This window comes from Oryzias latipes, chromosome 22, assembly GCF_053564925.1.
Source record: "Oryzias latipes strain Hd-rR chromosome 22, Olatipes_Hd-rR_3.1".
In the NCBI taxonomy this organism is placed as follows: domain Eukaryota; kingdom Metazoa; phylum Chordata; class Actinopteri; order Beloniformes; family Adrianichthyidae; genus Oryzias; species Oryzias latipes.
This window is the reverse complement of record NC_136258.1, coordinates 2272338-2296450: the sequence shown is the minus strand read 5'-3', so window position 1 is coordinate 2296450 and position 24113 is coordinate 2272338. Positions and strand designations below refer to the sequence as shown.

Below are 24113 nucleotides of genomic sequence, written 5' to 3'. Positions count from 1 at the left end.
TGAGTCACACTGGTTGAAGTTTTGACTAAAGAAGTCCTCAATAGGTTGTAGGTCAGTGAATCAGATCATTCAAAGTGAACCAATTTTGGGTATGAATCGGATCAGCAACCACAAATTATAAAATAAATCAAATTATTCTTAAGCAGAATAATTACAGCTCTAATGTGAATACATCTATCATGGAAACATTTCTCTTGTGCAGAGGTAAGTAGGCAGGTGTGATCAACACAGGGAGTTGGGGTGAGCTTCCACCCCCCAGATGACCAGATATCTTACAATGAAAAGGTGCAGGTGCCATTTAAAACATGATCGTCAGAGGGCTAGTGGGACTACAGTTTATTTATTTTAAACATTTTTAAGCACTTCCAGTGAGAGAGCTACTACTGAAACTGCAGGATTTTTGGTTGGTCACCATTTGCAACAATAACATTCTCTGTCATCCCACAGGACGATCCTATAGTGAATCCAACCTAAGTTGGTTTTAAGTCACTAAGAACAAACAGCTTCCCTTTTCTGCATAAAAGTAGTTCAGATGTCAGCTGACATTTGTTGGGTTTGCTTAAGAATACAGAGTTCTGTCAGTGCTAAACCTCACAGGATCTTCCGAGAAGGTTTGTGTCATAGCAAAGTTTCTGACTGAATATGATTTTTATTTGGTCAATGAAATAATGGTAACAATTACATTTTTATTTTTTCAATGAGTGCTATTAAGAAATATAAATGATCTTATTGTACAGGCTGAACTGATACTTTGGCAAGATCAGAACAAGCTGTACCTCACAGGAATGCTGTGTACCTTCCAGTTATAAAATGGGATGGAACTATTGGAATAGATTATCTTCTTTTTTTTATATACACAGTTTACTATATCAGATTTTTACTTTTGTCAACTTGTATGCTTTTCCCTGCTTGAAATTAAAGCTGTCAAATTAATTTACTGTCAAAATTGTAAGAATCAGAGATCCACTTAAAGTCAACTGCTTACTGTGTTACGTCCTTCCCACCTATACAAACAAACAAACATTCACCATGGTAGGTAGGTTTGATTTTCACCAATACTTTTTTCCCTTTGAAAGATTATAGCTCCAATTTTGACATTCTTTAGATTACAACTCTTCAACAGTTTACACATTTAAGGTAATCCCAGCGGATTCTGAAGCTAAACAAAAGTGTCTTTGCAGCAGTATGCAACACTTTACTACCACAACGTTACTTTTCTCCAAATGAGTATCAGATGATTGACTTTGCTTGCATAAACAACTGCAGAGTTACGGTAGGTAATTGAGCGTGTTTTTCAGGCGTCACCTGCAACATCTCAGGTATTAAAGGGAACCGGGTACTGCTATACTTTTTCCCTTTCTTGGGAATTAACCACAAAATCTCCAACCCTGTCTACATCTTTTTGCAGATGACACCATAAAAGTTGTGTAATTCCATCATAGACTGTATATTTCAACCGGAATGTTAGAATTCAGACCTGGGTGTAAGTATCAATATCAATACTATGTAGAATTGTTAATATAAGAAACCCTGAACAGTTCAAGTGGCCCTCCTGACCAATGTCCCACCACTTGGTGTCTAAATATCCTGTTGGCTTCTTTTCTACTTGTGGAAACATTTCCTTATAGTGAGCTCCATTTTACTTTCTCTATTTTTCCCCACTCATGGATGGGGCTACTAGAACCTTAACAGCCTGCCTTAACAAAAATCCAGTGACAACTGTAGTCAGGATTAGTGTCTTTGGTAGGCACCGCTCGGAGCCTCGTTGAAACTCACTACTTTTCCCCCCGACAAAAACATCATAAAACCTTGTTCCGTGTGTGTTTTCCTTTTTCAGTGCTTTTATCTTCTCTCATTAGGTTGAGAAGCAGCAGTGGGCTCCGGGAATACATGGGCTCTGACACGGTCACAGAATTTTAATGAGGAGATGTGTTAATGCTGTATTTTTAAACAAATCATCATTTCCTTTTTTCATGAAAAAATCCTCAAGGAAGACCTCTTTAGTAGCAATTTCTGACTGTTATGAATCTTTGTGTTGTTATTTTTTTTTTCAAATGCCCTTTAAACATCCTTAAAACTACTGACCTAAATAAATAACTTAAAATAATGCAATCAGATGAACAACAGATAGACATTTCCTGTTTCCTCCTAGTCTGAAGAGCACCTTATTATTTCCCTAAATACCCTGCAAATGTCTTTTTATTTGTGATTAATCTTGGTCAATTCTTGTCATTTGGAAGTTGAGAGATTACGTTTTGATTTTGGTCATTTTCTATCTCTTCACAGGTGACGTCTTCATCCAGATAAATGTGATCAAGGTGCTGCAGAGTCATGCGATCTGGAGCTTGTCTTCTTGGCATGAGTCAGCATGTGTTTGGATACCTGAACTGACCAACAGAACAACCCTGCTTCAGTGAGTACAACAAGATGCACACAGTTTGTTGTGGATCACCTGTCCATGAACACACACACTAGAATCTAGAATCTAATGCCGCCTCATTTCTATTACATTGTTTACATTTCCACTGATAAGACATGCTGGATTTATCTTGGGAGTTCTGTTCACCTTAGTCATTTGCAGTTTCTTTAATGTTTTTCAACTGATAAACACAATCCAACAAAATCAAATATTTTCCTGCATTAATAGGAGTGATAAAGTAGGCAGCTTTTCACTTTTTAACTTTTGGAATGAAGCATTTTATTAACATTTTTTTACATGCCTGCAGCAGTTTTTGAAGTAGGTTGGAATTGGCTTCCACTAAGCAAGACAAATGAGATCTATGCTCCTGGAAGTTCTACACTTAAGAAAGAAATTGTATTTTCTGACCCTGACCAAGTACGTTTTAATGACTGCTGTAGAATACTATCCCCAAGTAGGAAGAAAAATAAAAACGGAGAATCTGAGCGTTCATTCACGGCAAGGGCCCTGAACAAACTTGAAGAGCAGAGATTGTGCATGTCAGGGTGCAAACCTTTCCAAAGCACTTTCAGCTGCACATCGCTCTCTTACTCAACATCTTGACGTTTGAGACTCTGGAGGTGGGCGAAATGTGTGATGTTTTCTGATCTGTCCTTGCTGCAAAGCTTGCAGCACCAGTGAAAAGGTTTTTTTCTGTGAAACCATATTTCTGTTTACTTCATGTTGAAGCATTGAATGGCGAGATAAAGCCTCTCTTTGACAATTTGGATGAGTGGGTAAGGCTGCAAGTGTAATGCTCAATAAAACAACATGGTTTTGTTCATTGGCCCAAGTATGGTCCGTTTTTCTTTAAAAATCCACTCCACTCATGTTTTGATCTATTAACACACTAAAAAAACTGGCCAGTCATCTTTTACGTGCTCTCTTCTGCTAGCTTACAGCCCATCACAACCCAGACTTAACATTACCTAACATACAGCCGTAAAGCTTTGATCCAGATTCCTTGTTAAAAAATGTTTTTCACAAGATGTTAAAAACACCAAAAACACAATTTTCATTGGAGTGGGTCTTTTTTTGTCTGGATAGTTGAAAGGTTTTGTATGTTTTCCACCCAAATTTTTATCATTTATTTGTCTGTATTCTACCTTTACTGTTGTTAAATGTTTTCTAGGAATAACAGACTTTATTTGGTTAAATCAGCTGTGGCGGAAATTTCTGGCTTTGCAACAAATTGTTTTCTTGTATTTAGTTTTGCATTTCTACTGTCTGCAGACTTTAATGACATTCATTACATTTATATCTCTTCCTTGGCAAACATCCTCATTACACAAGCAAACTCCTACAATAGAACTCAACAATGCAAGACATTAAGACACTTTGACTGAGGAACTTCATAATGAATGGCAAAACACCTTTTTATTTCTCCGTTCTTGCAAATTAACAAACTGGCACATGGCAACACATCAATGCATTACAACTTTGCATTGAACACGGCAGCTTTAGCACCAGTGTTTACATTCTTTTGACTACTTTAACTCTTCAACCGTTAATGTTGCATATTGATGCAAAGACAATATAAAGAGCTACTCATCAGATGGTTCCCGTTGATTCACGAGAACGATCAAAGGGTAACTAACGGTGTGTCAAAGCGCTTATGTAGGTGTTGCCGGCCACATCTACACTGTTAAAGGGTTAAGTTCTTCTCAATTTGAGGATTCTGGGGATTTTCACCAGAAAAGTCCAAAGAAGTTTGTAAAAATTATGCCTAAAGAGGATGAACCGTTGGTAAGCTAATAGCTAAGGTATCTCATAAACAAACCAAAAGTCTGTAAATTTTCCCACCTTGGTTGTTTGACCTTTTTATGAGAGTTTTTTTAATGCTTTTTTTAAATCATATCATGCCTAATCACTTACCCATTTTTCACAGTGGCATTTGAGATCAATAGATTTCATATTTTCTTCCACAGAGGATTGATAGAAAATAAAAATGCGCCATCCATGACTCCCAGTGCAAGTTTGAAGCAGAACCAAGATCAGCCTGAGAAATGAGCTGCAGTACACAAAATCAGTCAAATAGAGATAGCTGCTAAAAACTGGAAAGGGCATGAAAAATTGAAATCCCATTGCACATTTGTGTGGCATCGTGTTCGTGATAAATCCAACCCCTAATGGCTTTCTGCTAAATCATTTGACATCATCGTGAAAGTTTGGAGACTAAAGTTTTGTTTCAGTCACAAGTCTGAATGCAGCAGAAAGATAAATACAAATGCTTTTTGTTGTTGTTTCTGTTTTCACCAAATATTTTTAGCTCATGTGGGTAGTTTTATTGCAAAAAAGTGCAGTTTGCTCTAGATTTATTATATTTTTTATTAGGAAAAAGCTTTATTTTTTGCTCCATTTTTGAACTTATGTCATATGAGGTACAAAGATTATACTCATAAAACAGCACAGTCCGCCAGCGCCATATGTTAGCGGCATTAGCATATTCACTAAAACACCCAACCAAGCATTTTGGCGGAGTGCCGTGTATTATCTGAAACCGCTTCCACCTCAGTAAACACAACCAGAGTGAATCCATATATAAGGCGCTCCAGATCATAACTACAGCAATCAAACTCCTGCTGGTCCAGAAGTAGGGCGGTCAACCTCTGATTGCAAGATTTCAGATTCGATTCTCGCCTTGCCCTCCCGCGTATCAACGTGTCCTTGAGCAAGACGCTGAACCCCACATTGTCTCTGGTGGCTACAGGTTGGCGCCAGTGTTCGGCAGCGGAGCCTCCATCAGTAAGTGAATATGTGTAAATGGGTGAATGGGACTGTGACTGTAAAGCGCTTTGGGACCACTTAGATCACTGTCGGTTTTTAAAGTAAAAAAAAAAAAAACTTATAGTGCGAAAACCACTACCCTAACCCTAAACCACCTCATGTAAAAATGATTGTGGGTGTCATTTTCTTGCCTTTTAGACTATTATATAAAACGTTTTTGTGTAAAAATTTGACATTTTACTCATCTTCCTGATCCCATCCAGCTACACGATGCCACGGAGTGTGCTGCCTGTAACTTATTTGGGTTGATATTAGAAATCACTTTACCAGGATCAATGCAAAGCAAGACTAAGCAAAAAAAAGTAAGATTGAAACATTAAGCTCCAAAATGTCACGTTAACTTCTTGGCTTCTTTCTCATTTTCTTTGTCTTAGAGAAAAAATACCATGATTTACTGCTGTCAGTATAGAGCTCACCTTTTAACATTATCGCAGAGACAAAGCCGCCATGACATTGACGTAATCTTTGCTTTCTTTGGGTTTTGACTTTGCAGTGAGGGGAAAAAGACAATACTTCGGGGAATTGATAGGAGAACAGCTTAAAGTTTGATATGAACGTGTTCTAGCTGAGCTTTACAAAGATGGTTTCAATCTGTAAATGCAGTAATTTAGGAATTAAAGTGAAAGTAGACATTTAGCTAGCTACCATATTTTCTGCACAATAAGGCACACTTAAAAACTTTATATTTTTTCTTCCAAAAAACAATAATGTTTAAACTTAATTATAATCCAAAGCAATTTATGTATGGATTTAATACGGTTCCTCTTACTGACATGGAAGCTATTTTGAGAGATATACAGCGCTCTGTCTTAATCTTTGGTTGGATGTTGTGAGTATGCTTACCCGGTTAGCATGTAATGTTGTCAGACTTTTTTTCTTTCTTTATAAGTTACAAACAAGGTTTGGAGTTACAGGCATTGTAAATACACTAACTGTAAATAAGCTAATGGTTCTAACGTGGCTAAAATGTAGCGTGTCACAAACAAGTTGTAGGGTTACTGTGAACGCAGTTAATAACGTCTGACTGACAGATTTATTTCTAAGTCTTCTCGCTTAATGCGTTTGATAGTTCAGCGTACCTTATGTATATGTCATAAGTGCGAAAATAGACCATTTATTGAGGGTACGCCTTATAATCCGGATCACCTTATGGTTGGAAAAATAGTCTATCTATCTATCTATCTATCTATCTATCTATCTATCTATCTATCTATCTATCTATCTATCTATCTATCTATCTATCTATCTATCTATCTATCTATCTATGAAGGAAATATCAATCATCTTAGCAGGATATCATTAAGTTAGAATAAACTCAGTGTCACCCTGTGATCTATTGATAGCTCTTGTCAGTTTTCTCAATCTGGCCTCATCCATCGCTCTGTGCTCCTCTCATCGTATTTACGTTTCCTGGAAGCAGAGGTGAACCTGTCCTCCATGTGACAAAGCGAAGCCCCTTCATCCTTCCTGTGCTGGCAGTCGCTGGTCTGCTTATCCTCCCACAGCTGTGCATAAAAGCAAAGTTCAATAATTGCCCTCATTAGGGCATGCCCCAAGGCTTTCCTTTCTGTCATCTATTCCCATATGCCTTGTACCACACTTGTGGCTTTCATCTTTGTGCAGCTTGTGGAAATGTCATATATTCGCCGCATGTTCTGTAGCATGTGCATTAAAGTCTCTGTCAGCAGCAGGACCAGATAAGATGAGAAGTCATCTGCCCATACTGCACCATGCTGGAAGATGGAAAACAAGGCTGGGGAATGCTAGTTATTCAATGTCTAAATTTGATCTTGGAATCCATCCTTTTTTTTTTTTTTGCAGTAAATGTTTTAATCTTAGAAGATTATTAGTGTGGCCACATAACCCAGCGTTTCTGACAGCAGAAAACCATGAAAACTTTAAATTACTTCATCTCTGTCTGCCATTGGGCTCATGTCAAAGTCGAGTTACTGATTCTCAGGATCTTTTGTTAACTTGTTTTTTAAAGTGGGTGTTTTGTTTTGAAAAGCTGGAGTTTGTGATTTACTTGGCAACAGCTCAAACCAGATGTGTGTCAGACCTGAGTCTAAAAGCCTAAACGATGCAGCAGCCATGCAGCTCGGCATAACTAACAAAGCTAAGACTCAGTTGACAACAGCTGGAGAAGAGGGTCCAAATCTTCCCCTCTGAGACAGAATCTCCAAATTCTGCAGCTTTAGCTCTCTGTCATAAGTATGCTTAGAGTCACAGGATGTGCTATTCCTATAAATTACTTGTTTTAGGGATTTTTTTTAATCCCAGGAGGGATGTGAAATGTATCACATTTGAGTTCAATAAGTCTGACAAGGTATTAGCAGAGGAACCAGTGGTGGATTAGGTGATAAAAGCTAAACATGAGTCACTAGTATCTGAGCTGCAAAAATGCGACATATCAAGCACATTTGAAGAAAAGAAAAAAAGGCTTTTATTTTTAAATCAGAATTTAAAGTTTGAACTGGTTGCTATAAAAAAAACAGCTTTTCAAGTTTTTTCAACTTTTAGTTAGAATAGATTAAAGTGGTGTGTTAAATAGCTCAAACGGTAGCTGCCTTATTCTTTTACGGTTATAGTGGTGTGCAGGAATCATACCAATGAAGCAGTACCAACAGCAGATCTAATCCATGAATATTGTGATCCAGTGATGGTAGTTAAGGTTTAACGGGACTAGGCCAGGGGTCTGCAACCTGAGTCTCCAGAGTCACCTGCGGCTCCATTATCCCTCCATTGGGCTCTTTGGCTTGGAAGAAAATGCAATCTGAATAAAAAACTGGTTCATAGTTTGGATCATTTGGTTATGTCATTTCAGTTTATATTTTCAAGATGACAAAGAACTGAGAAAATTATGGTAAGAGTGGTTTATAATTACAATAATCTAATAAGCACTCTACACCAATGTTGTCATGTTTATATTAGACAGTAAAAGGAGAAAAAGGATGACAGTCAAAGTCATAATGATGGAAAATACCAATATTCATTTGGCTTTCTTGCATTTTCAATTGAAGTAAACCTGCTGCAGCAGGAAGATCTTATTCAACACTGGGTGTTGATAAGAATATTTTGTTTTGAAAGGAACATGTATATCCCTTGTTCTATCCTAGGTACTTTAACATTGGGAGTTGGGTCATCTAGACCCACTAGACAGTGATCTGAACCTTTTTTCTTCAATGATTTGTGATCTTCAATGGTGTCCATGGATTACATGAAATCTTTCCACCTTTATCCACCTTTGTCATGGTAGGGAGAACACGTCAATGTAAGGGTGGGGTCATCTTGACCCCCTAAGGTAGCACAATGGTGCTATCCCCACAATAAGCACAATCCCACTCATGATAAGTCATTCAAAAACATGGATGTGAACAATATTTGGATATACAGCAGATACATTCACATTTCTGTCTGTGTAGTTTAACTACAATGCATGGAAGTAACAGAGGACGTTCAGAGATCGGATTTATTTATATCAAAAGCATCGGTAATCACGTCTATGTGTCCAGGATCATGAGATCATTCAGAGTCTCTTCCGTTCCGGAGAGCTTCACTCCCGCTGCAATTAAGCTGCTTTCTACGCTACTTCAGTGTATCTGTGACCCACATTAGTTTCAGAGGGAAAAAAAAAGGAATTAAACTAGAGAAACATTTTATTATTGTCTAGATGAAAATAAGAAAAATATCCTGATTTAGGATGCCCGAGTTGGCTGCCTGCCCATTCCGCCACAGCTCTGTCTGCCGTCTAACCAGCTGTTTGGGTGCCGGCATAGCAAGCAAACAAGATCCGGCACAGCGAGCCCAATCACTCAGCTACGCCGGCTGGCGGCCCGTGCAGGCTTGCCTCCCCATCTTGCAGCGGGTCCTTGTCTGCCGCCCAGCACGATCCCTCCGGCTCCATGGACCCTGTGACAGGCTGGCAACCTGTCCAGGATGTATCCCTCCATCGCCAACAGTCACCAGTTTATTTTTAATTGACGTGTTTCAATTAAACATATTTTATTTGGAAAACTTATCTGCGCAATTTTATATTCAATGGAAATGCGTCTATAGCGGGGTTTTGGTATATATGAAACTGGACCAAATGGGTCTTATAGTGTTAAAGGTTCCAGACCCCTGACAAGGCTGTTCAAGTTTCCTTTACCTTCTTAAACTAAGGAGGGAAATTATTCTAATCTGGATTATGTGAAATCAGTAATAGAACACAATATTCGGGACTGGTTAATTAAAACTTTCAACGTTCATTGCTTAGTCAGTAGGAAGCAGGAATGAAGTCTTTGGGATTCTCTGGGACAGAACTTCCGTCTTTGGTTCATTTAGTGAACCACTGGTACCACCTAGAGAGTAAGAAAAAACGAGTGTGAAGCAGCAGTGATGCTGGCACTAAGTAAACCTCACTCAGTGGCGTGAAAAGAGACAGCAGCAGCAGGCAGGGGCCGGGGAACAAGACCATCTGGAGTGGGGACCTAGGTGTAAGAAGCCAGAGTGGAGGAATAACAGAAACTCAGTTAAAAATTGAGAGATGACTGGTCATGTAGTTGTGTTTCTAAGAAGGTGTAGAAATTCAGGGCCTAGAAGCAGCATCTGTTAGTGGGTTACAAATGTACCAAAACATGTCTAGGTCTAAGTTTACTGCTGGAACCAGCACAGTATAATCTTTCTCTCAATAAATATCAAGAAAGGTTTTATAAATGTACAGAAAAATTCTCAAAAGGTAACAGTTAAGATTTAAAAAGTGTAATCTAATGGAAATGGGTTTTCTTCAGTTGTGCAGGTTTCTGTATTGTGGATAAATGAATGCAGATGCAGACATTGTAAATGGCTTTAATGTTTGCTTGTGCATTGACTGGTTTAGTCTCATGTCCCAGAGAGACAGAAGTGTCTCCAGTGTGTTGCAAGAAAAACTCTACTGTTAGCGTTTTAACAAATACATGCATTATATGCGTCTAATGACAGTTTATGACTGTTTATATAAATGATTACTTTGAGTTATCAATAATGCAGCACCACCCTGGAACTAGAAATTAACAAGTATAATAAAAGTACTATTTAGGACCTCGGCACAGAAAGATGCCTTTCATGTTGAGTTCAAATATCAAGAAATGTACCTTTCCACATGCTTTACTTTATTTATTACTTTATTTCATTTCGGCTGGGTAGCTCGGTTGGTAAGGTGGGAGGCTACCATGCAGCAATTCAGGGTTTGATTCCCGGAGGAAATCGTTTTCTGCGTTTCAGTCAACAGCAAATACTGACACACACTTACAGCGCCCTCTAGCAGTTCTTACTATTTATTTAAAAAAACATTTAAGTCGCACCACCGGCCAAGCTATGCAAAGTACGCGACTTATACACCGAAAAAAATAAGTTAATTTACTTGTAGTATAAAATATATTTTTGTTTCCATTGATTCCATCCTGGGTCAACACAGAAAAGTAACTCAACCTTTGGATCTGACTCAGAATGTTGGCAAACCTGGTTTCAAACCAGCATTTCACCGATTCCCAGTTCAGTCTTCAGTGTTCTAGCTTTGCAACCACCTGGGTGGCGTTTAAAGACGAAGCCTAATTAGAATTTCATTTCATTTTCAAGGACAAAACAAAATATTCTCATTCAAGGTTAATAAGCAGAACTTCATGGAAATGCGAAAGAGTATCCAACAATATGTCCTTGAGTTTCCCCAGCAAACATATTATTTAGAAAAGACAGAAAAACACAGGTAGAGGAGTTCAGCCTGACTTGAAAAATTATTCAACCAGCATCAGCTGTTGCATATGTTAAACTCTGATAAATCTAACCAAATGCTCCAGGTTTTTATGTTTTTATTGAGTTTTCCTGTTCTTGCGCTTAATTTATCAAACTAAATACAGGAAGTCAAGGATAACTTTTCTTTTTTTTCTTTTTTATCGAACACGACTGCACATGTCCGGCATTACTGCGGTGTGTCATCATGAGCCACACTGGTGCTAAAAATAAGGATAAGCCAACTTCACGTGATAAAAGCACCAACAGCTGTCAAAAGCTTGATTTCATAACATCAGAAGGTTGATTGCAAAGGTATAGATTTGTATCCCTCCCAGACTCCTTTTCAATAAATAATAACATGGTGACTCCAGCTTCAAGGTGTTCTCACATTTATTTCATACATATTTAAAAAGGTTAACAGGGGGAGAAGTGTTGGGCTGGGTTAACTCTAAACAGATCAGATGGTTCTTTGATCAAAAATAAGATATTCCAACATCATCTTGCCTATGTTCATAGCTGCCTGTCATTAATTAAATGGATCACAGATACAACACAGAATTTAAGGTGTATTCATTCGTGCTTTTGTGTTTACTTGGTGAGAAGCAAGGTCAGGTAAAACATTTGGAAGAAAACCTTCGTAATTTTAGAGGTAACTCGAGATGAAATACGACAACAGATTTCCCAGCTTAGGCACCTCCAGCACCGCCCCCATGCAAGCTAACACACACACCCACGCTCTCCGCTGAGCTAGCAGGGATCAGCTCAATTCTTTCCTTTCATATGCACAATATGCACATCCGTCTTTGCAAAAGTTTGGATGTTGTTTGTTTTCAGGGCAAGACGCAGACAAGGTTGACTCTAGGCTGACATCATGAAATGGGCGGTACCCACAAAGAGCCAAAGGCGGTGCCTCAGAGACCGAGTCATCTTACTTCCTGGTTGGAAAAGAAAAGATCTAAGGAAAATAACTAATATTTAACATAAATAAATGTGTTCTTCTTTGTGCCAAAGGTAATATATTATTATGTACATGGATATTATTTACTAAAAAAGCTTACGAATAGCATGGTAAAAGCCCTTTACCATACTATGGTAAAGCAAATAAGGTGTCAACAAATCAGAAAGAAGCACTCAAAGTCAACGTTTTTGACAAAGTTAAGATATTCGTTAAGAGATATGGAATATACAATAGCAAAATGTTAACATGCAACAAATTTAAAAATATGGGAAAATAAACCAAATGTAATGCTGTCAATATGACAAAGCTTTAGCTCCTGTGTTTACATTCTTTCGACTACCGTGACTTCTTATCCGTTCACAATATTAACCTAATTCCAGCAGATTCAGGTGCAGAGGAACGCAGTTTTGCACTGATATGTAACACTTTACAGCAGGAAAGTGTAATCACAATCATCGTAAATCAGCTTTATTCTGTTGCAGAGAAAAATGCCTTTGTCACTTTTCTCTGCATCAGAATGGGCTGATTCACAATCAGCGACTTACGGGATGAGAAGAGCATGTTATTTAGGTGTCATCATACACAGCTCCAATATTAAAAGATTAACTGCTATATAATTGTTGGGCAGATTGATGAAGACAGGTGACTTGATCAAAGAAACATGTCCAAATGAGTTCCTGATGGCCCAAATGCTGACTGCTTTCAGAGTACCACAGAGCCATGTCAGCCAGTTGATTTTTTTGGTCTTTTTATGTAAATCAGTCAGCTGACATCCAAATGAAATCTTTGTAATTCAGACATTCTATTCAAAGACCCACTCCACTAACGATCATGGTTTTGGAGTTTTTAACATGTACTTGTGGTGGTTTTTTTTCATGATGGAGGACACATATAAAGAAAATGAAGTTTACTGTAAAACTGCATGTCTGAGTATTTCTTTATTGAAATTGTTGTAAATTAGGAGCTGAAGACATGATGAACAAAAACTACATCTATGTACAGTTGAGCTCATGAGTTTAGATACTCTTGAAGAAATTAGAAAATGGCATCTATGACCTAGAAAACAACACAGATTTTTAGATTTTGGCTAAAATTGGCCTATTGATAGTTAAAAGTCCACTGGGAACGCTTCAAAAACAGATAAACAGATTACTGCAGTGGGTATTTGAATTCATTCCACCCCCATTTTTTGAATATCAAACATTTGAAGCTGTTTCATTCCAGTTACTAATTCTGTTCATTCTTTCTCTTTTAATTTTAAAAATAAAGCTGTCATTTTAATGAGGATTTGTAAACTTCATGCACTTCTGTTGTTAATATGAAATAAAGGACGCTTTGTTCAATTTTTTATTTGGATATGTCAAACTAAGTAAACCTTCCTGGGCCTCTGACTCTATTAAAATGTTTTCATAAATCCTCACATTGAGACAGACTCCATCAATAAAAGATGGAATAGCTGGATTTGATTTTTGTCTTTCAGAAATTTCTTCCGAATGACTCTTGACATCTTCCTCAGTCTTGCGGTTTGAAGGTCCTTTATCAAAGAAGACATCTGCCAATCGGAATGAAGGCTTTTTAACATCATCCTGTTGGGTTGGATCTTGATTGAATTGTGTTTCATCATGGGGGAATGAATCCGGGGGGTAGCTGGAGGCAACAGAACAGAGTAGTTCTACTGTGCTGTTGCTAGTAGGAATGAGTGTAAGGACAGTAGTTTTCTTATCAAATGAACGACCTTAGCATTCTTAATCTTTTTCACTTTTACACTACATTTCCTTTTACATGTAGACATCTATTCCTCTCAGCTCAGTGTCCTGGTGCTCTAAACTCAGGATAACCTGCTATCATCACCTTTGGATGGGCTCAGTTCTGTTCTGGCATAGACGTCCACCAAAATCACTGAGGGAGAAAAGACCCCAGATGGCCACTCCACTGTGTCATCCAAGCTGAAGTAAACACTTAAAGTTTAAACTTTATGGAGAGACAGAACAAACACTAACATATTGATCTTTGTTTACTTCCTGTGTGTTTAAATTGCTCCTCTGGCTGATAAGATTGTAGTCAAGCTGAATCATTAGACCTTAATTAGTTCTTAAAATCCCCTCATTACTAGAACTATTGGTTTTTAACTAATCATTGTACACATATTTTAGATGTCTTGAATAATTTATTAGTGTGAGCCATTAGGATAAAAAAACTCAAATGCATACCTTCTCTTTCAAAGTAAAGCAAAACAACCTAGAACAGGGATCTAAAGAGCCATTTGGTTCAGTTTCTTACTGGTCAATACCCAGCAAGAACTGCAAAATCCCTTTTCCCCATTTAGAAAAATATACTTCCTAGTCTTTGTTACCATCCAGCCATGTATTTATAAAATGTAGATCTATCTTTATTTTTTTTTTCATTTTTGACACATGCAAGTTCTTTTTAAAATTAAATACACCTTGTGTCGGATAAAGGCCCTCCTGCTGCAGCAGATTTACTTAATAAATTTCAAGTCAAACATGGCATTTTCCATGCATTGACACTAAAATGACTGACGTCCTGCAACGAAACGCAAGCCTTACCCGGTCATTGTATTTGTAGTCCGTTGAATACTGGGAAACTGGAAATACACTGTAAAAAAAGTAGTTTTTCGGTAAAACGCCGGGAGCTGTGGATGCCAGAATGGTACCGTAAAATTATGATAAAACATTTTTTCATTTTTACGGTAAGAACATATTTTGTTGTTGAATTCACAATAAAAAAACTTTTTACAGTCAATATTTCACTTCAGAAAAAAATGTTTTTACCTGAAGAAAAATCAAAGTTTCGCCCAAAATTGAACAAGAAAAAAATGCATAAAATGAAGCAACCAACTTTATCGCAACTACAAAGCGTACTAGAAAGTCTCATCTTTTCTCCAAACTTTTAGGGGCACCTCAATGTGCCTAATATGTGGTGGTGAGGGGTCAGCTGTCATTTCACTGACCAGTACAGTGTGAACAGGGTGGAGATTTAGTTAGCTCTCACTTGACTTCAGTCTAATAGTTTTACACATAGACTGACAACTGTAACAACAGGAGTCTCACCTCTCTTCACAGCTCCCTAACTCATGGTGTGGGAATCAACACTTCCCATGAGTCTTAGTGGCCATGGGCGGGGCTAAGTCCTGGGTCCCCACAACATAGTTTACAAAATGGCGGAAGCCCTGTGTATCCCTTGTGCTATCCTAGGCACTTTAACATTGGGAGTTGGGTCATCTAGACCCACTAGACAGTGCTCTGAACCTTTTTTCTTCAATGATTTGTGATCTTCACTGGTGTCCATGGATTACATGAAATCTTTCCACCTTTATCCAACTTTGTCATGGTAGGAAGAACATGTCAATGTAAGGGGGGGGGGGGGGGGGGGGGTCATCTAAGATAGCACAAGGGTTAAACTGCAGCTATCAGCTACACGAATTGATGGATTTTAGGTGCTGTTTTGTGACTGAAAAATTGAAAAATTAATCAAAACTAATTCAGATTTGCTCCTGCTGCATTTATTAAACACACACTGAGTGTTTGTATGTGTGCTTAAGCCGTCTCTTCGCTAGCGCATGTGTATGAAGGAGGAAGGCAGAGCTATGGCTCACGTGTAAACAACAAGGAGGGGGGCATTCAGTTTGTGTAACCCAGTTAGGGATAACAACAAAAAAAAAGGTTTCCTCTAAAAGAAAAGAGATTTGTTCTCTTAGTTACCCACTCTGGAGGCTCTAAGGGTCCGAACGGGGCGTTAACTTGCTCGGGCCTTAACACCCGGTGCGCCTTTTGTATGTGTCAAAGACCGAAAAATCCCCCGTAACTGAGACCGGGCCCTATAACCCGGTGCGCCCTATGGTCGTGAAACTATGGTAGTTCATTTTACCCCACTCTCAAATTCCTGCAAAAAACACAACATATCACAGCAACTACATATTAACATTTAACCCTAAAAACCTGTGCTTTTGTCAGTAAGAAGTTGTAAAAAATAATAGTGTTTGACTGTTATAACCATTATGGAAAATTTCCGTTAAAATAGGAATGCCCAAGTCCTTTACAGTAGGATTATGTCTTTTTTCCAAAGCAATAATGTACTAATTACATTTTTTACAAGTGAACTGGTTAACAGGAACTCTAAGTCAAAATAACAATTTTAAACAGTTTTATAGTTTACTTGCTGTCGTGGTTTTACTGTTTTCTACTGTTAAATATACAGATTTTGTTTTACAGTTTAGGTACAGGTTTCAAAACAAAAAATTCCGCTGTACTTTCAAAGTAATAAAAAAAAGTGTTTCATATTTAAGGCGACATGTCTAATCTAGCCACAGGGGTTGCAAGCCAGTTGCCTCTGTGCCGGTCCCAAGCCCGGATAAATAGAGAGGGTTGCGGCAGGAAGGGCATCCGGCGTAAAAATTGCCAAAATAACCATGCGAATCATCCACAACACTTTAGACATACCGGATCGGTCGAGGCCCGGGTTAACAACGACCGCCACCGATGCTGTTAACCTACAGGGTGTCGGTGGAAATTTGACTACTGTTGGTCGAAGAAAGAGGGGAGGCAGAAGGGTCCGTGGCCAGAGAGAGAAGGGAAAAGGCAGGAACATAGGTTTGAGAATAGGGACTCTTAACGTTGGCACAATGACAGGGAAAGGCAGAGAGCTGGCAGACATGATGGAGAGAAGGAAGGTAGATGTACTGTGTGTGCAGGAGACAAGGTGGAAGGGCAGCAAGGCACGTAGTATTGGAGGAGGATACAAACTGTTCTATCATGGTGTTGATAGGAAGAGAAACGGGGTAGGAGTGATTCTGAAGGGGGAGTTTGTAAACAGGGTTCTAGAGGTGAAAAGAGTCTCAGACAGGATGATGAGCCTAAAGTTAGAAATTGAAGGGGTGATGGTGAATGTAGTCAGTGGGTATGCGCCACAGGTTGGCTGTGAGTTAGAAGTGAAGGAGAGATTCTGGAGTGAGTTGGATGAGGTCATAGAGAGTATCCCCAGAGGAGAGAGAGTTGTTATTGGAGCAGACTTTAATGGGCATGTTGGTGAGGGCAACAGAGGTGATGAGGAGGTGATGGGCAGGTTTGGTGTAAAGGAAAGGAATCTGGAGGGACAGATGGTGGTGGACTTTGCGAAGAGGATGGAAATGGCTGTAGTCAACACTTACTTCCAGAAGAGAGAGGAACATAGAGTGACATACAGAAGTGGAGGTAGGAGTACTCAGGTGGACTACATCCTATGTAGACGAGGTCATTTGAGAGAGGTTAATGACTGCAAAGTGGTGGTAGGAGAGAGTGTAGCCAGACAGCACCGCATGGTGGTGTGTAAGATGACTCTGGAGGTCAGGAAGAAGAAGAGAGGGAAAACAGAAAAGAAGACCAAGTGGTGGAAGCTACAGAATGAAGAAACTTGTGAGGAATTTAGGCAGAAGTTGAGACAGGTCCTGGGTGGTCAGGATAAGCTTCCAGATGACTGGGAAACTACAGCAGAGATTATCAGGGAAACAGGTAGGAAGGTGCTAGGTGTGTCATCTGGAAAGAGGAAAGACGGTAAAGAGACTTGGTGGTGGAATGAGGAAGTACAGGACTGCGTCCTGCATTGTGTGTTCGTAGATTTAGAGAAGGCGTATGACAGGGTGCCGAGGGAGGAGCTGTGGTACTGTATGAGGTCGTCTGGAGTGGCAGAGAAGTATGTCAGAGTAGTTCAGGACATGTATGAGAGAAGTATGACGGTGGTGAGATGTGCTGTAGGTCAGACAGAGGAGTTCAAGGTGGAGGTGGGACTACACCAAGGATCAGCTTTGAGTCCTTTTTTGTTTGCTATGCTGATGGACAGGCTGACAGACGAGGTAAGACAGGAATCTCCCTGGACAATGATGTTTGCGGATGACATTGTAATTTGCAGTGAGAGTAGAGAGCAGGTGGAGGAACAGCTAGAGAGGTGGAGGTTTGCTCTGGAAAGAAGAGGCATGAAGGTCAGTCGTAGTAAGACAGAATACATGTGTCTGAATGAGAGGGATCAAGGTGGAAGCATTAGGCTACAGGGGGCTGAGGTGAAGAAGGTGCAGGAGTTTAAGTACTTGGGGTCAACAGTTCAGTGTGATGGGGAGTGTGGAAAAGAGGTGAAGAGGCGAGTGCAGGCAGGTTGGAGCGGGTGGAGGAAAGTGTCAGGAGTGTTGTGTGACAGAAGAGTGCCAGCAAGACTCAAAGGAAAGGTGTACAAGACAGTGGTGAGACCAGCTCTGCTCTATGGGTTAGAGACGGTAGCAGTGAGACAGAGACAAGAGGCTGAGATGGAGGTAGCGGAGATGAAGATGTTGAGGTTCTCCTTAGGAGTGACCAGGTTAGACAGGATAAGGAACGAGTACATCAGAGGGACGGCTCATGTTGCCTGTGTTAGCGACAAAGTCAGAGAAGCCAGACTGAGATGGTTTGGACATGTTCAGAGGAGGGATAGTGGATATATTGGTAGAAGGATGTTGGAGATGGAGCTGCCTGGCAGGAGGGCAAGAGGACGGCCAAAGAGGAGATACATGGATGTCTTAACAGAGGACATGAAGTTGGCTAATGTTAGGGTAGAAGATGTCCATGAAAAAAAGTAGAGTGAGGTGGAAAAGGATGATTCGCTGTGGCGACCCCTGATGGGAAAAGCCGAAAGAGAAAGAAGATGTCCACGCAATAATGCACGTTAATACCACGACTAACACTGACGTCTATAGTGAATATGGACGGCAAAATCTTAATTTTGAAAGTACAAAAACAAAGATTTATGACACAAAACCTGTATTTTACAAGGACTCAGTGAGGAAGGAGAGGGCATGGCGCCTGATTGCCAAAGCTCTGAATAAGTTGCTTGACATAGGGGTGGCAGGACACACCACTGCTCCGGTAGCCGGGGGGACTGGAGAGGCAACAGAGACCATGTAAACTGACGGTCATGGGAGAGACTCCCCACTCAATGGAAGAGCGATGCAGTTGCAGACCCCCCACCTTGAAGAAGTAGAGATCTTTATTTTACCATGTTTTTCAGCTTTCCCTTTGTTTTGTAGTAATTAACTACATGTTTTACAGAGGTTTTTCTGCAAAAATACCTGATGCAATGATACATGGTCGTATCTATACTTTGATCCAAGATGAAACAGCTCAATAAACAGCTATGGATTGCCAAGAAAGTGTCTACAGATGTCTGAGATCCCAAGAGGAATCTTCTTACTGACTGTACATCTGCTCAACATTGGCAGTCTGTGCTGCTGTGAATTGTGCCAAACTAGAATCTAAGGGAGAGGCTACTCTCATTAATTTACCCCTGCTTCATCCTCATGACTTTGGGGGCACGGCAACACTACTTGTGTTTAAAGACACACAAATACATCTAGCAAGATGAATACAAGTAATCGTTGCTATGATAAGAAAGTGGTTATGGACCTTCCAAAGTCTTTGGAAAGAAATGTTTACAACAGAATAGTAAGTGCCAGCACAAAGACAGCAGGAAATAATTATTTTTCTTCAAAGATGAACAAAGGTACAATGTGTTCTCCAAAGCAGACAAATGCAGCTCTCCACACATCCCTCTCTAGCTTGTAATTTCCTTGTGTGTTATCTCCAGCACTCTGTGTAATAACAACTTCCCTACCTTTGATGCTCTTTAAGCAGCCCTGGCTGGATGAGTGGTCCCAGATATGGAGGTGAGACCACATAAACTGCATAAAGGCCATGTATGTGAATTCGATAAAAAGCCTTTTTTCACTGGCATTAGAGCCACCCTTGCAGAAAATGTGATTATGCTTTCTCCACGGTTGTTGCAGTAGGGGGAGACTGGGCTAGTCTCTGAAATACACAGTTTGCATCATTGTCAAACAACGTACCACATCCTAAGTTGTGAAAGAAATTAATCAACCAACATTTTTAATCATTTGTCCATTGGAGATCACTGTATAGACCACAACAATGTGACTAAATGATACATAGATTTGTTTTTGGTTTTTGTTCTCATGTCTGCTGTAGAAATGAATTGAAGTTTTAATTTTTTAAACATGGTGTAATCCAGAAATTGAAGTTTCTCATTATATTTTTATGATATGGAGGCCGCCATGATGGTGTCAGTGAGCACTGATTGGCCCAGATCGGTCTGAGTCCTCGTTTCTATGGCAACCACCTTCACCAATCCGGAGTGAGTTTGTAAGACGTCAACATCTCTACTATTTTCAAGCTGCTCCATGAAATCTGTCAATCAAACCTTTTGAATTTTTGTTGTGTGGGCCAGCGGGCACAACATACTTTTATTGAGGCATCTGATTGGCTGATTTATAACTCGAATGACTTGCACTAAAAGAAAATATAATGGGGAAGAAAATAACATTATCAAGAACATTTTATGCATGTTATTCTGACAGACAGCAAGAATGAATGAGTAACAGCTGTTTATTTCTCTGTCGAAGTCTATGGGACTTTGGCTTCTTGGAACCAGTGGGCACTTCCTGTTTGGAACATTTTCATGTAAATTCAGACAAATAAGACAAGAAATATTGAACCAAAGTAAAACACCACATGCAAACGTCTTTATCTCCTGATCTCATGGCTTTTGCCAAATGAAATATCCTTTTGGCAATTGTGCTTTTTTATATAACCAGGAAAACTTGCAAACACAGCAAAGCGTCCTGTTTACTGAGTGTCCTGTAGCTGCAGGAAGTGTTGCTGGCACTTCCCCTCTTGCCACTTGTCGTGAATTCTAGCTAATCTATAATTTAACTAAACAACATGTAATACCATTGAAACATCTGTTTACCTTTAAAAATAAAGCTTTTTTTTCATTACGCAGAGCAAGTTTACCTGCTGTCATGAGCTGTGTCTTTTTAAGTTGATGCTACCTGGATCTAAATCCGGAAAGGTTTTCATTCGTCTTTGTCTTCTGCTTCTAATTTAAAAGGACATGCTGTTTATCCTAAAACAAGGATAGATATTTTACACTTCTTGTTTTGAATTAGAATTATTTTCATTTGCTTAAGTGTAAGAAAGATAATTAGATGAAACCTTTGTTTGTTTTTTGATAATTCCAACCTAAACTGTAGGTGTTGCCCTCACACCTGTGTCTTGATTCAACAAAACTGCACAACCATTTCTCCTAATTGTTGTCTCATTTCTTATCAATGAATAGTTTATATCGAACTTGTGTCATGAATAAGGCTCACCGAACCGTAGCTCGCATTAAGCGAGACAAATGACTCAGAGATAAATCCCTCAGCCGGTCAGACTTTATTAACTTATTCACAGTAACTTGATGACATGCTACACGTTAGCCATGTGAACGTTTTTACAAGACCTGTAACCCCCATCCTTGATTGGAACATGCTACACGTTAGAAGCATTAGCTGCGTTAGAATATTCAGAATACATGTAGCCCCCAACCTTCTTTGCAACATGCTACACGTTAGCCACGTTAGAAGCATTAGCATGTTCACAATACATGTAACTCCCAACATTGTTTGCAACATGCTACACGTTAGCCACGTTAAAAGAATTAGCATATTCACAATACTTGTAACCAATGAGTTATATCACTAGAGGAGACACGCCCGCTTTAGAAGCCTGGCCGACGGTGGCGGAGCGCGACGCTATCTTGGTGAGGTCGACGACGCCCACATGACAATGATTTCTATTGCTTTTAGTGGTGTCTAAGTAGCTTTTATATAATATATATGTTTTTACAATTTATATATATTTATACATATATGTAAATATATTATATTTATATATATAATATATATATATATAGATACATCATTTGTTGTTGTTAAAGAAGAGAAACAGTCAGCCTTAAAAGCTCAAACTTTGATGAAAATGCATTGTTGCAGGACTTCTTACAAATAAAAAAATTATTACAAAGAATTTTAAAAAAATAATTTGTAAACATTTAGGAGTTTTAGACTTCTTTGACATGTAATTTAAATTATTTAGAAAAACCCAACAATAAGTCAATAATAATAATAATAATAATAATAATAATAATAAATCAATAGTAAGTCAATACAAACAATAAATAATAGCAATACATACATAAGTCAATAAATAATAAAATATAAGTTTATTAATATTCTTATTATTATTAATAATAATAATAAGAATAAAATAAATATTCAAAAGAAGTCCAAAAGTGAACAATAGATTTACCCTAAAATAACAACAACAAAGAAAAATAATAGATTTATACTGATTCATGTGAGTGATCAATTTGTGTAACACACATGTTATGGTGTCGGCTTTCAAGCAAACAGTCTGGCCTCTTATCTAAATGTGTTTCCACAAATGTTTTGAACAGTCAGACTGTATTACTAGTTGGTACCACAGTGATCCATCTGGGTTAGCTATTTTTATTGCTAAGATCCACTTTTTCCTTAAGTCTGAATAGTGAATAGTGAAAAGTTCAGTCACTGAGTCAGAAATGTATAAATCTATATTACTATAATAGCCTAGTATGCTGTATACAGGTTTAGCAAAATAAAATCTACATTTATGTCGACAGCAATTTATCCGTTCATCATGCAGCATGTTTCACATGTTCATGTGTGAAGAAGAAAGCAGAGGGTGGGGGTGGGGGGGACCGGCAGCAGGTGAATCGCGCAGGGATTGCAATAACGTAAAACCCGCTGCCCGTCACTCACTGCAGCGAGTGAGTGTGTGTTTGGTTCCATGTCTGTCTCACATCTACAGAACATTCAGACCTACGATCACGTTTAAAGTCTCAACGCCTGCATGAAGCAGAAACTCACCATGTATCAACCAGACTAGACCATCAGCAGAACTACCACGAGAAATCCTCATCATTTATTAGCAACAGCATAATAATGTTATTAAAAAGAATCCACAGACTTATTGTACTTTAAAAATGTTGAAATAACATCAAATGCACTCATTCACTTGTATATTTAAACATATCGTCGCGGACTGAGCTGTTGGGCCGCATTAAAAGTTCTGGAGTTCGCTGAACGCATCAAGCAGAGATCTGATTGGCCCTCAGTTCTATCGCTCAGCCTGTTGTTAGGCAATTTGGACCAATGGGGTTCAGCTATGGGCCGAATAAGGGAATGGGAGGGCTGGAGCGGGAGCAGGTGAATATAAAGTTGGGAGAAGCGCTCTCTCTCGTCTCGGCGGGAGAGATTCAGGAGTTGCTGAATTAATTGTTCGGCGTTTGTTGCGGTTTACAGTAACCAGAATAAAGAACCCTAAAATAGATTAAGTCTCCGTGCCTCAGTGTGGTAAAGGGACGCTACATTATTGTATGGCTCTTTCAAAATTGAATTTAAAAATATGTGGCGTTTATGGCTCTCTTGGCAAAAAAGGTTCCCGACCCCTGAGTTAGATGAAATGCACAATACAAGGAAATGTTTAAACAATCCACATCCTTGGTTGTGGTATTATAACAGGAAGGAGGTTGGAGTTGTAAAGACGGAAGATCTTTTGAAATCAATAACCAGCACTTACTTTACTCCTCCAATGAAACGGCTGTTAGCTTCATCTTGTGTTTGTGAAGAGGAGAATCGGCTCGGACTTCTTCTCCACTTCACCCGTGAGTCTCACAGGTTTACAAGCTACTAATTTGACACCCAGATTAAGGTTTCATTTGTAAAGGAACTACTTGAAGATTAAATTGATGATGCCTGACAGGGGCAAACAAATTCTAAATGCATTATGAATATGATTAATAGGCTTGTTGAGCGTGGTAATAAAACAGTGCTCTCTGGCATCTTTGAAAGTCTCAATTCCCTCTCTCATTTGGATGTGCCTCTCAGTGGGCCACTGCACAGAGCAGCGTCTTTAAGTGGAGTCTGAATGACGAAGGCTAACGACAGAGTGTTATTTGTGCTCTCTGACTGCGATTCCTTCGATGATAATGACGCCTTCATGAAAAAGGATTTTCAAACAATCGCAATCAAATGCACATCTTCCAAAATGACTGTGCTCTGCCAGAAAGATGAATTCTTTTAGGTGAATGTGGTTTGATGGTGACTGACAGGCGAAGACCAAGCTGGGATCTGCTAAAAGCAGAGGCTTTAAAAGTGTTAGTGAGGAAGATCTGCCCCAGAAATTCAAAGAACATTTGCTGTGCATTTGCAAGTCCTCTTCTCATCAAGCTGACATCTTTTGCTGTATCGCAGGGATGGGAGGG

General features: G+C 39.2%; 1 protein-coding gene across 2 annotated transcripts in view; it reads left to right on the top strand.

Annotated features, from left to right (window-relative positions):
• LOC101169650 (leucine-rich repeat and fibronectin type-III domain-containing protein 2) overlaps positions 1-24113 on the top strand; it is a 198633-nt gene that overhangs the window by 110198 nt on the left and 64322 nt on the right. For both annotated transcript variants that reach the window (XM_078940534.1, XM_004082825.5), the window contains exon 3: positions 2287-2413. The gene's annotated coding sequence lies outside the window, so the exon portion shown is untranslated. The remainder of the gene's footprint in view (positions 1-2286; positions 2414-24113) is intronic.